The 11269-nt window shown below is 38.5% G+C and overlaps 1 long non-coding RNA gene across 1 annotated transcript; it reads left to right on the forward strand.

Annotated features, from left to right (window-relative positions):
* The first annotated feature begins 72 nt into the window (after positions 1-72).
* LOC119030348 lies at positions 73-8954 on the forward strand. The gene is made up of 3 exons (XR_005078243.1): positions 73-136; positions 6521-6651; positions 6805-8954. It is a non-coding gene; the product is annotated as an uncharacterized LOC119030348 (long non-coding RNA).
* The last annotated feature ends 2315 nt before the right edge of the window (positions 8955-11269 follow it).

Genomic DNA, 11269 nt, shown 5'->3' on the forward strand with positions numbered 1-11269 from the left:
ATACTTCCGGAATCAGTGAAACGTAACTTGCGCATGCGCAGAGGTGGGAGGGACAGCGGGGACATGAAGGCATCTGACCAATCCGTGCTATTCGGGCCGAAAGCACGGATTGGTCAGTCCTGCAGCCGCCACAGAGGTCTGATTATTTTCCTTCCTTTTTCTGAATACATAATGTATTGACTACTCTCAGGATAGCAGGACCATTTCACCCAGTATAACAAAATGTGTTTCTGAACAACATTACAGACCTTGGCTTTAAGCCAGCCACTGTTTGTGCCATCAGATGTGTTAGCTATCAATTAGCCTCAGCTAGCTCAAGTTAGCCAGGTTCCATCAAACCATGACAACGATTTTAACCTGTCTTGTAGCTTAAACTGCTCGTCTCTTTTATTATCAGAGCAAAGATGACAGCTGGAAGTGAAATAGCTCCCGGTGTGATCGGTGTGAAGACCTACAAGCTTACCGTACATAACTCAGATGTCAAATTCATCATCAAGTTTAACTATAAGCTTTGATAAGTTGTAAGATGTGCAGCTTACTCAGTTTTCTGTTGCTTGGCAAGCTCTTAAAAAATACCCTGAGGAAATACAGACTAAAGAGATATTTGCATGTTATTAGACCTTTAAAGCATTTAGACAATATAAAAAATGTGCAGTGTGGTTGAAAGGGTTCAGCTCCTTGGCACTTGGAGATGATTCAGTTCAGTGATGGTTTTTTTTAAAGATATTTCAGGAATTGACTATTAGTGTTCCAATCTCCACTGTCCTTGCCATGCACTTTAAGACATTTTGTTAACTAGGCTGGTAAAAATAGGCTATTATGAGATTACTAGTGGCATTACAAAAGATTCAAAGTCTGGGAAAAATTCCCACGGGGTCCTTCCAACCAGCGTTCAGCATCATTATGCAGAAGAAAACATATCTAAATGACATTAAATGAAAATCAAAAACAAATATCTCAACTTAATCAAGAACTAAACAACTTCAGTGTTACATTATAAATAATCCAGTTCAAGGGGGTTCATAGTTGTCATTGCAAAATGTGCCAATATGAATGGCTATCCGGAATCCTTTTTGCCAAATTTCAATGGTGGGTACAAAACATTTTCTCTTTCTGTCTTTTTACAGGGCACCTCAGATAGTTAGTTATCCCCCATTTCTGTTCCTTCACTGAAGATAAGTGATGAGCACACCTTTAGAAAACTCAAAGATATCAAGGATCAAATCGAAATTTGAAAATTAATTGGCTACTTTTGGGCGAAAATAATTTGTCCCTCCACAGTGAATGATTTAATCTTGTACTTTACGAAAGAACCTTGGGTCAGTGTCTTAATCATAGCAGAGAGCATCTCCCAAAACTAACTTTGATGTTTACAGTGTGATGCCTTGCCCCAGCAAATGTGATTCGGGGGAAGATTTCATAAACTCTCCGCGACATGGATAAAGTCTCCTAACTAGAACTTTCTGGCCTTAATGAGGCCAGTCTCACAGTGTATGAGTATAGGCATACTTGATCTCCGAACACATCCCACTTCTGTGTGATCGTGTACATCAGAGTGGAGAGATACTCTGAAAAGGAGCCAAGTCGCCCGCTTGATATGCTTGTTACGGCTGTGGTAAAGAGGTAATCCTTATCAGCCAAACTGCAAGGGACGGTAGCTCCATGTTTTCATAGCTTTGCATTCATTGTAATTCAGAATGTCATTACATCAATATTCAATTTACAATTCTTATTTTGTTTCCAAACTGAAATGCCAGTCTTACCCTCGTTGTATTTAATGAGTAGGTTCAATATTACAATTACTGCTTCATTTAGATGTAACAAACTGATGATGAGGACAACAAGATGATTTTCTCTGTCAGCTTGCTATAGTATGTTGTTGTTGCCATTACCATGCATTTATTCACTAGCAGGTGTTCAGGATTGTATTTTTTTTCAGCGAGGAACTCAAATGAGAATAGCATTTCTGTCCCTTGGAGCCAGGCTCATTAAAACATCACTTTGTTAAATTGGAGAGCCACCAGACAGACCCACAGCCCTGGTGAAGGTCTGTGTGGCCTGCCATGTGTAGGCTGTTCGCCTCAGTAGCTAGTGGTCGTGAAGTGCCTTATATCCTTTTGAAACTCTGCTCTAATTCTCATCTCCACCGCACAGTAATGCAGCCTAACACCCACAGAAGGACACAGTGTATTTATCTATGAAGGCTCAAAAATCCATTTCGGATAATCTGTGATTGTACAAACCAGGGTCAAAACTGATGGTGTTCATTTAACGGAAATTATTGTCTCAATATATTTCACAATAAGTGCCTGCGAGCTTCATTTTACTGGGTTTAATAAAATACCGTGGAATAAATGTGGATCTTAATATGAGATATTATTGATATGCTGTATCTGGAGATAATATTGACTCATGTATTTTTTAATTACATCTACTGATTTAGCTTTTTTGAATGATAATGTCTTGAAATAACTTACATTTGACATTTCAAATCTCAGAATAAAGTATTGAATTGACAATCAACACATGTTGCATGAATAATAAAAGATTCCATATGACTGTGTTTAACTTGCACGGTTGGAATGGCAGGGCAGAAAATAGTCTTGTCAAGGTGAATGACATCTCATATTTTCTGTATAATTCACAGCAAATAAGCACCTGAAGCTTTACTGGAAATGAAGACAAAGTGCCTCAGTCCTTCTTATTTGTAATTTCCTTTTTTTTTTCTGTTTCCACGCCGGCCAAACACACCATGAAACCCTCCAGGTGTGGTTGTAATTACATCATTTTATAACTTAACATATTCTTTTGCTTTATCATACTGCAGCAAAACCAGATGCAGTTTGTCTCTTTAAAAGAGAACAGATAAATGAGCTGAGGGTTTTATTTGCCTGATAGCTTTTCAGTATTGATTGTTTAACCGCTAATCTGGCATCACAGCTTTTCAGCAAATGCACAAATCTGGAGTGACACCACAATCTGTGCTCCCTGACTGGCACATCAGCGGGCTGTCACTCAGCCTGTCAGCAGTGCAACAGTGCCATCTATGGTGGTATGGCAAATGAGACTGGTCATCCATGACATAGTGATGACTTGATTGGACTGCACTCAGTTCCCTGATCATTACCATGCCAATGAAGAATGGTTTGTCCATATTAGTAAAATGAGTGTTTTTATGCCTGACAAAACCTAATGACATAGAGAGGTGTATGTAATGTGCTGGAACCCCATTATGTCTTGGCAACACATCTTAATAAGCTCTGGACATTGACCCTCTTCTTGCAAAAAGGACGTTCACCCTCAGCACCCTTTATAAAAGGCTGCTATTAACCCCCAGATTACAGTGGCCGTGAGCCCTTTTTATACCTCGACATGGTATCGAAAATGTGAAATGCTATGAGGAGATACAAGCAGTAATGGAGCATGCAGTTTTGCAATTTGCATGCTGTGATAGGTAGAGAGATGTGGCCATCATTGTCGTTCACTTTTTTTTCAAGGTCAGGAATACTTCCTGAAATGTGGGTTGGTGAACTTTAGAATAATCAAGCTTGCGCAGGGTAAGAAATTGCTTTTACCCTCTTGCATGCAAAAGCAACTCGAACCCTGCTCCCATTGGGGATGGGTATTTTTAATTAAAACAAAGTTATGTAGTTATGTAATTAAAGTTGGAATAATAATGCATTCTTTAATTATGAAGTTCACTCAGTAAGGTCTCACTGATTAGATGCCCAAATATGGGTGAGATTAACAAGATGTGACATGGAAAAAATAGGCAGCGGAGGTGCTGCAACTCTATCAGGAAACATTCTTTCTCTGGGGTTTAAAGGCTTACAAGGATTTGAGGGGATATTACTCATTCAATTTTAGAAGAGTGTGAAATCCCTCTTCATGTAAATGAAACAATCAATATCAAATTAATAACCCCTTTAAAAGCATACTTCTTAATGATTTCCTGAAATTCAGTAGAAAGAACAGAATTTAAAATCCATATAAAATGCATTGTGCAGAGCCCCTGCTCACACCTCGAATTCCAGTTTTCAAATCCAATTTGAGGTTTTAATCAGAAATTGCTATGCCTCCATAACCTAGTAATCATCAGTGAAGAACAAAAAGCAATTATCAGCCTTCCACACATGCTGCCTTTTTAAAAAAAATCATTCGACATTGATTACATAAGACAAATGGAAAATGCTTAGTTGATTCAACATCCTTCATTATTACATTCATGGAAATACAAATACCAAAAGGTCTTGCATGCAGTTAAATGAACAAGCAGGAGACAAGAGCAGGATTCATATGCCACTTACTGATGCTCATTTACCCTCGTATGGGGTCACATGCACACTCAATTTATGATGGCAACGAAACCAAAAAATAATTGCGCACCGTGCTCATAATGGAATTTCAGGTCCATTGGGGGCAGAGTGTTGCCCACCTCATGGCAGCATGAAACAAATCCTTGACCAAAGAATTGGTTTACCTTAATTCAGTCCCATAACATACTGAAATCCAACCCAGATATTGTTTCCAGTGGGGGAAAGAAGTCCATTAGGCTGCAGCAGAGGTATTTCAGCAGCTTGGAAACTCCACCAAAGGCATCTTTATAAGCATACATTTTTGCAGTGCATGCTTTCTACCAAATGACCTTCCCTTCACACTGAGTCCATACTGAGCAGCAGCTTTTACAATCATATTCATGAGGCCTGCTTTATGGGACTCATAAGGCCACCTTCATCCAGGAGCATAATATGTTTGTGTGAGGGGTATAAAGCACATAATGTGTAATAAAATATGTCCTTTAATGAACTTTATAGAAAGATGGAAGTGTCCACGCTGCCCTAAGTATGAGGCACATAAAAAATGGCTAATGGCAACTTCCTGTTCGACAGCTATTAGGGAAAGCGATCTGTCTGGTCTTCACCTCTGCCATTTGGTTTAAAGATTAGAAATACAAATACAGTGTGCTTTATGTCATGCACCCAAGCTCCCATGAATTATTTTCCAAGAACAAGAAACAAATTTGATGGATTAATTCTTGGAATTTTTAACTTCTACCACAGGTCTACACTCAAGATTAAAAAAAAATATATATATATATATATATATATATATATATATATATATATATATATATATATATATATATATATATATATATATAGGTATATGATAAAGTTCCTATTACCATTACAGCGTATTTAATTTTGAACTCCATTTACAGTTTGAATTGAAGTTGTCTTTTTAAATCAAACCTTCTGAAATCTGTTGCATGCCACAAATCCGGTCAGTATTTGATGGATGATAGTGGTGAAGGAGCTGAGAGGACTGGTGGACAGGGCAGACCCTTACACCTGAGCAGCCAGGGATGGCTTGGCCACATGGTGTTCGCATCATTACACAGCCTCAGCCCAGACCTCTGGTGCCGCCCTGATTGATGGGCTCCACCAGGCCAAACAGCCCAATGGAGGCGTTCCATCCAGACTATAGCCCAGCCCATCCATCTTGAGTCCCTAGTAGAGAGTCACGTTACTGTACGTCTCGTCTAGGTTGGGCTGCTCAGCCTTAATCCCACTCCCTGATTAAATGGGCCTCTGGGTGCAGTGAGGGCAGGATTCAATATTGTACGCTAAATCGCTGGTGACAAACCTGGAAGTGGGTATGCATGCAACACAAAATGAATACAAGACACAATGTCAGTTTATTGTGATCATCACATCGTATCAGAGAGGAAGGTGTGCCTTTAGTGAGGACGACATTTAAGAATGAAAAGAAATCTCTGATGTGAGTTAGACATGTTTTTTTTTTACCTTAAAATGGTACATATTCCTTCTGCCTTATTAAAAAAAATACAGAATGTGCAATTTTCAGCAATGAATGTGTCAACCTCTGCACATGCATCATTCTACACAGTGAAGCTCGAACGTTCAACTCAGGAAGGAAAACACTTTTTCATGGATAGGGGCATGACAACAAAAAACTGAAATAGTGAACTAAAAGGAATGTGAAGTAGTACATAAGAAACATAAAGTTTCAACATATCTGTGGTTTGCTGAACATTGTACATGTACAGTGTGCAGTGACAGCATTCATTCTGGCACAAGCTGTACAAAACCCCACTCTGTTGTATATCTAATAATATAATCCCAATCAAAATGGTTCTGAAGCGGCAGACATTATGCTTCAAATAAAGGTAAACTTAAATTAGTTGAGATTAGCTGAGTAACATTTCTGTATAGGTTTGATGCCGAGTAATGTTTGGCTGCTGCCTTTGGCTGCTTCTGCCAAACTAAAGGATGAACATTTGAGTCCGATCAGGAATTGACAATATCTATCTTGTGCTCATCTCTTAACACAGCAGGAAAGACACGAATTGCCCACTGAAAGCCATTCCCTCAATTTACCCCGAACAACATTTCTGACAGAGCACTTAGTATCCATCGCAGTGCATGCATCATAATGCAGCCTGTGAGATCATTTTGAGTACATGACAATTACTGACATGTCATTTCTCCATCCACAGGGAAGGAATGGCCGTAACAAATGGATGCCTCCCCGCCTGCCCCTTTGGATGCTCTGCCACTGCAACCAGATGCAGCAACCAGATGCACACAGCTTGTCTCCTACCTTGCCGCTTCAATAACTCTCATTACGGTAATTGTTGCTTAATGTTTTCATAATCTGCTGCTTACAGGAAACTGTTTTCCTTTCTCTAATACCATAGCTGCCTCCCCATGGTCCTATTCTCAATGCTATTTTTTTTTTTTTTTTTTTTTTTTTTAAATCCTTAATTATTTATTTTTTCAGGCAAATAATGAATCGGGAACTGTCCCAGCTGGCTGCTTTCCCTGATCGAAGAAAGTCTCGGGCAGAAGTGCTGCTGGTTTGAATGAGCGACAGAGGCATCAGAGAAAGGCCAATGGATTTCGCTCTTCTGATTTAATGAGTCACTCACATGCCATGTTGGCACTGGCTCGCAGCATCTGGCACTTGGGTGGCCATGCACATTCACACAGTTTACTTACATTTCACCTCTGCCGTTACTCACTATGAGTGATTGCCTACTTAGCCCTGCTCTACAGGGCGTTTCCATCCTAAAAACACACACACACACACAAACACATTCAAGTATTTGATTGGTGCGATTATCTCAATATCACAGAGTAAAGATTAACTCTATTACAGCCCTCATATAGTGCCAGAAAAATCTTTGATTTATATGTGAAGATTTGTGTTCACCCTGCAGGGTTAATTAGTGGACAATTACCATTAAAACCTCTTTGCAACACTGTGATAATTACCCTCTTATCACTTTCATAATCTGTGATTCTGACCAGAAAGTTTGATATATAGTAGTAGAACAGTTGAAGCTAAAGTGGCTGACGCTTTTGCTTTTGGAAAATAACTCTAACGCTCTCTTATAAACTTACAGAGCCTATAGCTTATATTCAAATATATGCACGTCAGAGCTCACCCATCATGATTCTCTGGATGGATGTACGGCTAGCACTCTGTTATATACCTTGCTTACTGTTGGTTAATTTTAATGATACATTTTCACAATTCTTCATCACTCATATGAAGATGATTAAAGTAAATTAGACATAATTTAATTAAAAGTATAATGTCCCAAATCTCTGTGTCAAAGGTATTTGCATATCACCAACTTCTGCTTTTGCACTTGAAGAATTTCCTAGATTGATTTCTGCTCGACAAGCCTCATAAATTACTTATTAACAAGGATGAAAAGATATCTATTGTGAAATTGAACACTTCCAGGAATTATGTGTTCTTAATTAGTCACCTGGCAGCTTTTAAGTGTGTGTATAATTAGTGATTACTTTGTCTGCTCAGTGTTGTGAAGAAAAAAAAAAATCAGTACAGCAACATTTTATTGTTTAAAAGATTGACATCAAAAGTCACAGAAGATGCATTTTTACTGCCATTACCTCACACAGCAGGGCTTCAGTGCTGCACTGTGAGGACTTTTTTCAAATGGAGAAATGTGTTCAGAGCTCTGTTACGCGACGTAAGCTCCAAAAACTATTTGCCTAAAACTGATCAAAATAAACTGACTCATCCACAAACCTCATGTGTTTTCTGAATTATTACAAAGAAAGCTGAGGGGAACTTTTGCATAAAAACAATGTGCTTGAAGCTTATCATATATACATTAAAAAAACAAGTATTATACTGAAAAGTAATGCATTTTGAGTTGGTCTTTTCGTTTCCTGAAACAAATCCCACATTTAGCTATTTGATTTATACACATTGACTCAACATGATAGAGAAAACCTTGCATTGCATTAAATGTGACCCCAAACAATGAACATACGCAACAATTAGATGGAAAACTGTTTTAAATACTTTAGTTTTTTGGGGCATAGGTTTTATAGCCACAAGTGTAATACATATGCAGGATAAATTAATGTTAACAAGGCTGGACTTTTCACATTTCCCCTCTGCTGAGGTCAGTGCCCAAAAGTTTTACGTTTCTAATCATTACATATGTGAACCGACTCAGATATCTTCAGCGCTTAAAAATGAGAGTGGTATTTTGAAATCTCTGATAGTGTTTCCACGAGACCCCTGGGTTTTCTATCAGCAATAATGATGACTGACCAATCCATCTGTGGATCATTCATTCCTCTCTAATTATCTCACATGTGCACTCTGCCTGCCCGTGACATTTAGCAAGGGCTTTTTCAGTAAGTCACAGGGTGGGCCAAGATGCCATTAGGTGATAAGGTTCATTTATTGTGGGGCTCTCATCAGCACATTTTCCTGCCTTAAGGCATAAAATACAATCCACAGTGATTAGCATCAGGCCCATATCAGGCGAAACATAATAGCCCCACTCTGAAGGTGAACCCTTTGAGGGCACAATCTTTACTCGGCGCAGACAATTGCCACAGATTTTTTGCTGTTAGTGGATTATCTCTCTGGCTTTGTGTCCGGAGTGTTGCTCGCAGGGGGGGATGGACTTGTTTTGTATTCACACAATGTCAATGTAGAATTCTGTAATTTAACCATTAAATGCAGCATGTCCTTCATACTTATAGTTTGTACCTTGATGTAATGTTGCTGTCAAGGTTTATTAATTGATATAAAGACAAATTAGAATCGAGCCAGCCAAGTGTTTCACCAGACTCAGTAATTGAAATGAACCAGCCCCCTGTTTGCCCTTGGGAACAGGCACCTAAAAAATAGCTGTAAGTTTGTTTTCACCTATAGCAGCGCTTATAAACTTCCTGTATCGCCGTTCCATTCAAATATGGCATTAGAGAAGATTTAATGACACATAATGCCTTTTCTCCCACTATGCTTTGCAGGTTTGCAATCAGATGGGATCCATTATGAGCTACAATGACAGAATTTAATAATGAAGTTGATTATGTAAGAGAAACCACCTCCAGCGGTTGTTAGTGGATGTAATAGTTAGGGTAGCTAATTAGTTGGGTTGGTTGTCTTTGATTTATGTAGTCCTCCCTATCAGTCCTTAATCAGCTGAAAGCAATGATCCATGAGCAGACAAAACCCGTTTAATTACAAAGACTGTAATCGTGACAGAAAAGCCAAGCTCTGAGAAGGGTGTTTAAAACTTACATGAGATTGTCGCATTTTCTACATTGATAATTCAGATAATTGAGTTGTAATTAGACACATCACATCATTCAGGGAGAATCAAGACAACATGAGAGTGAATCATTTACTTGCAGTTGAAGATCTAAGAGAATATTATAAATCAGTTTGTTAGGCAAGTGTCTGCTCCAGATGTATGATTACTGCAGCAAGCGAAGTCTGTGAATAACACGAGGCAGCCAAGGTATTTATGAACAAAATCAAACTTAAAGGATAAGTTCACCAATTTTACACATCAAAGTATGTTCACAGGTCTTGGGGAATAGTACAGCATATGTGAAAAGAGTTGAATTTTGTTGCTCTAGCAGAAGCTCATGAAATTTGATTGATTGCCTACAGTGATGCCACTGAGTGGCTAAGCTGCACTGCGGGTAATGTGAGCAATAGGTTTTGAAAAGGAAAAAGAATTCTGTCTAACTCACTCTGGACATTTTAGAAACAAATAATCAAAATTGAACCAGCAAAACCATAAATAGCACCTTTTTTTTTATTTTATTTTGTGGACTGATGCCCAATTTAGCCACTGAGTCATATCACTGTAGCTTCCTGGAGCCACAAAAAGGTTCTAGTAATTTGTTTTTTTTTACATGTAGTAGTACTTTCATAGACCTGTAAACACACTAATGCAGGCATGTCCAATCTTTTCCACAAAGGGTCGTGTGGCTGCAGGTTTTCTTTTCAACCAAGCAGCAGCACACCAAACCTGACTCATTTACTCAACTGATCTCAGTCTTCAGAGAGTTGATTGGTTAAACTGTGTGCTGCAGCCACACGGCCCTTTGTGGAATAGTTTGGACATGCCCGCTCTAATGTGTAAGTTATCCTTCAATAATGTGATCATGAAACTGTTATAACTAAGTTCGAGATTTGCAGTAAACACTGGCATATGTACATACTGTATTTCTAATGTTACAGATCTGACATCATTATGCCACCATGAAAACAAAACAACCCGGAGGGCCTTAAACGAGCAGCCGAGACGAAGGCAGCAGGGACATGAGTTCGATCAGCAGAAAGGGAGTAGAAAAGAGACAGAACATGAAACCGAGGAGATATATTGAGAAAATCAATAAGCAAAAGAACTGCTATGAACAAGTTATGACAGATGGACACACACATGCCCTCTCTCTCACCCAGTCTGTGCAAACACCATTCTGACTGTTGTGTTGTTCAGCCAAGTTTCGCTTGCTGTTATCCTTTTGGAAGTCACAGCCATATGAGTTGAATGTGTTGATTGAAAGTCTTGTTCTAGAATCTTATGGAAGAGGAAAAATAGATTATTTCTTAAAAAAGCTAACTCGTTAGAAAAGGACAAAAATTAAATAAATGTTCAATAAAACAATACATTTCCTCACAATGTTTCTAATATAGACGCATAGCACGAACTTGATTTGTGTGAGATTATAATGAAATACAAACTAATTTACATTTGTGTAATATAAATAGGACACATACATATGTTTAAAAATTCCTTCGCAACAGTGTGCTATGGCAAAACAAGTCCTTTTTCAAACATTTTATTTACGCTATATCGTAATGCATAATATATATCTCAATATTTTGGAATCTCCGCTGAGTTACTCAATGAATACTTGTGCTAGGCAGCAATCAAATCTAAATATCGATATTG

This window comes from Acanthopagrus latus, chromosome 2 (assembly GCF_904848185.1).
Source record: "Acanthopagrus latus isolate v.2019 chromosome 2, fAcaLat1.1, whole genome shotgun sequence".
NCBI lineage: Eukaryota > Metazoa > Chordata > Actinopteri > Spariformes > Sparidae > Acanthopagrus > Acanthopagrus latus.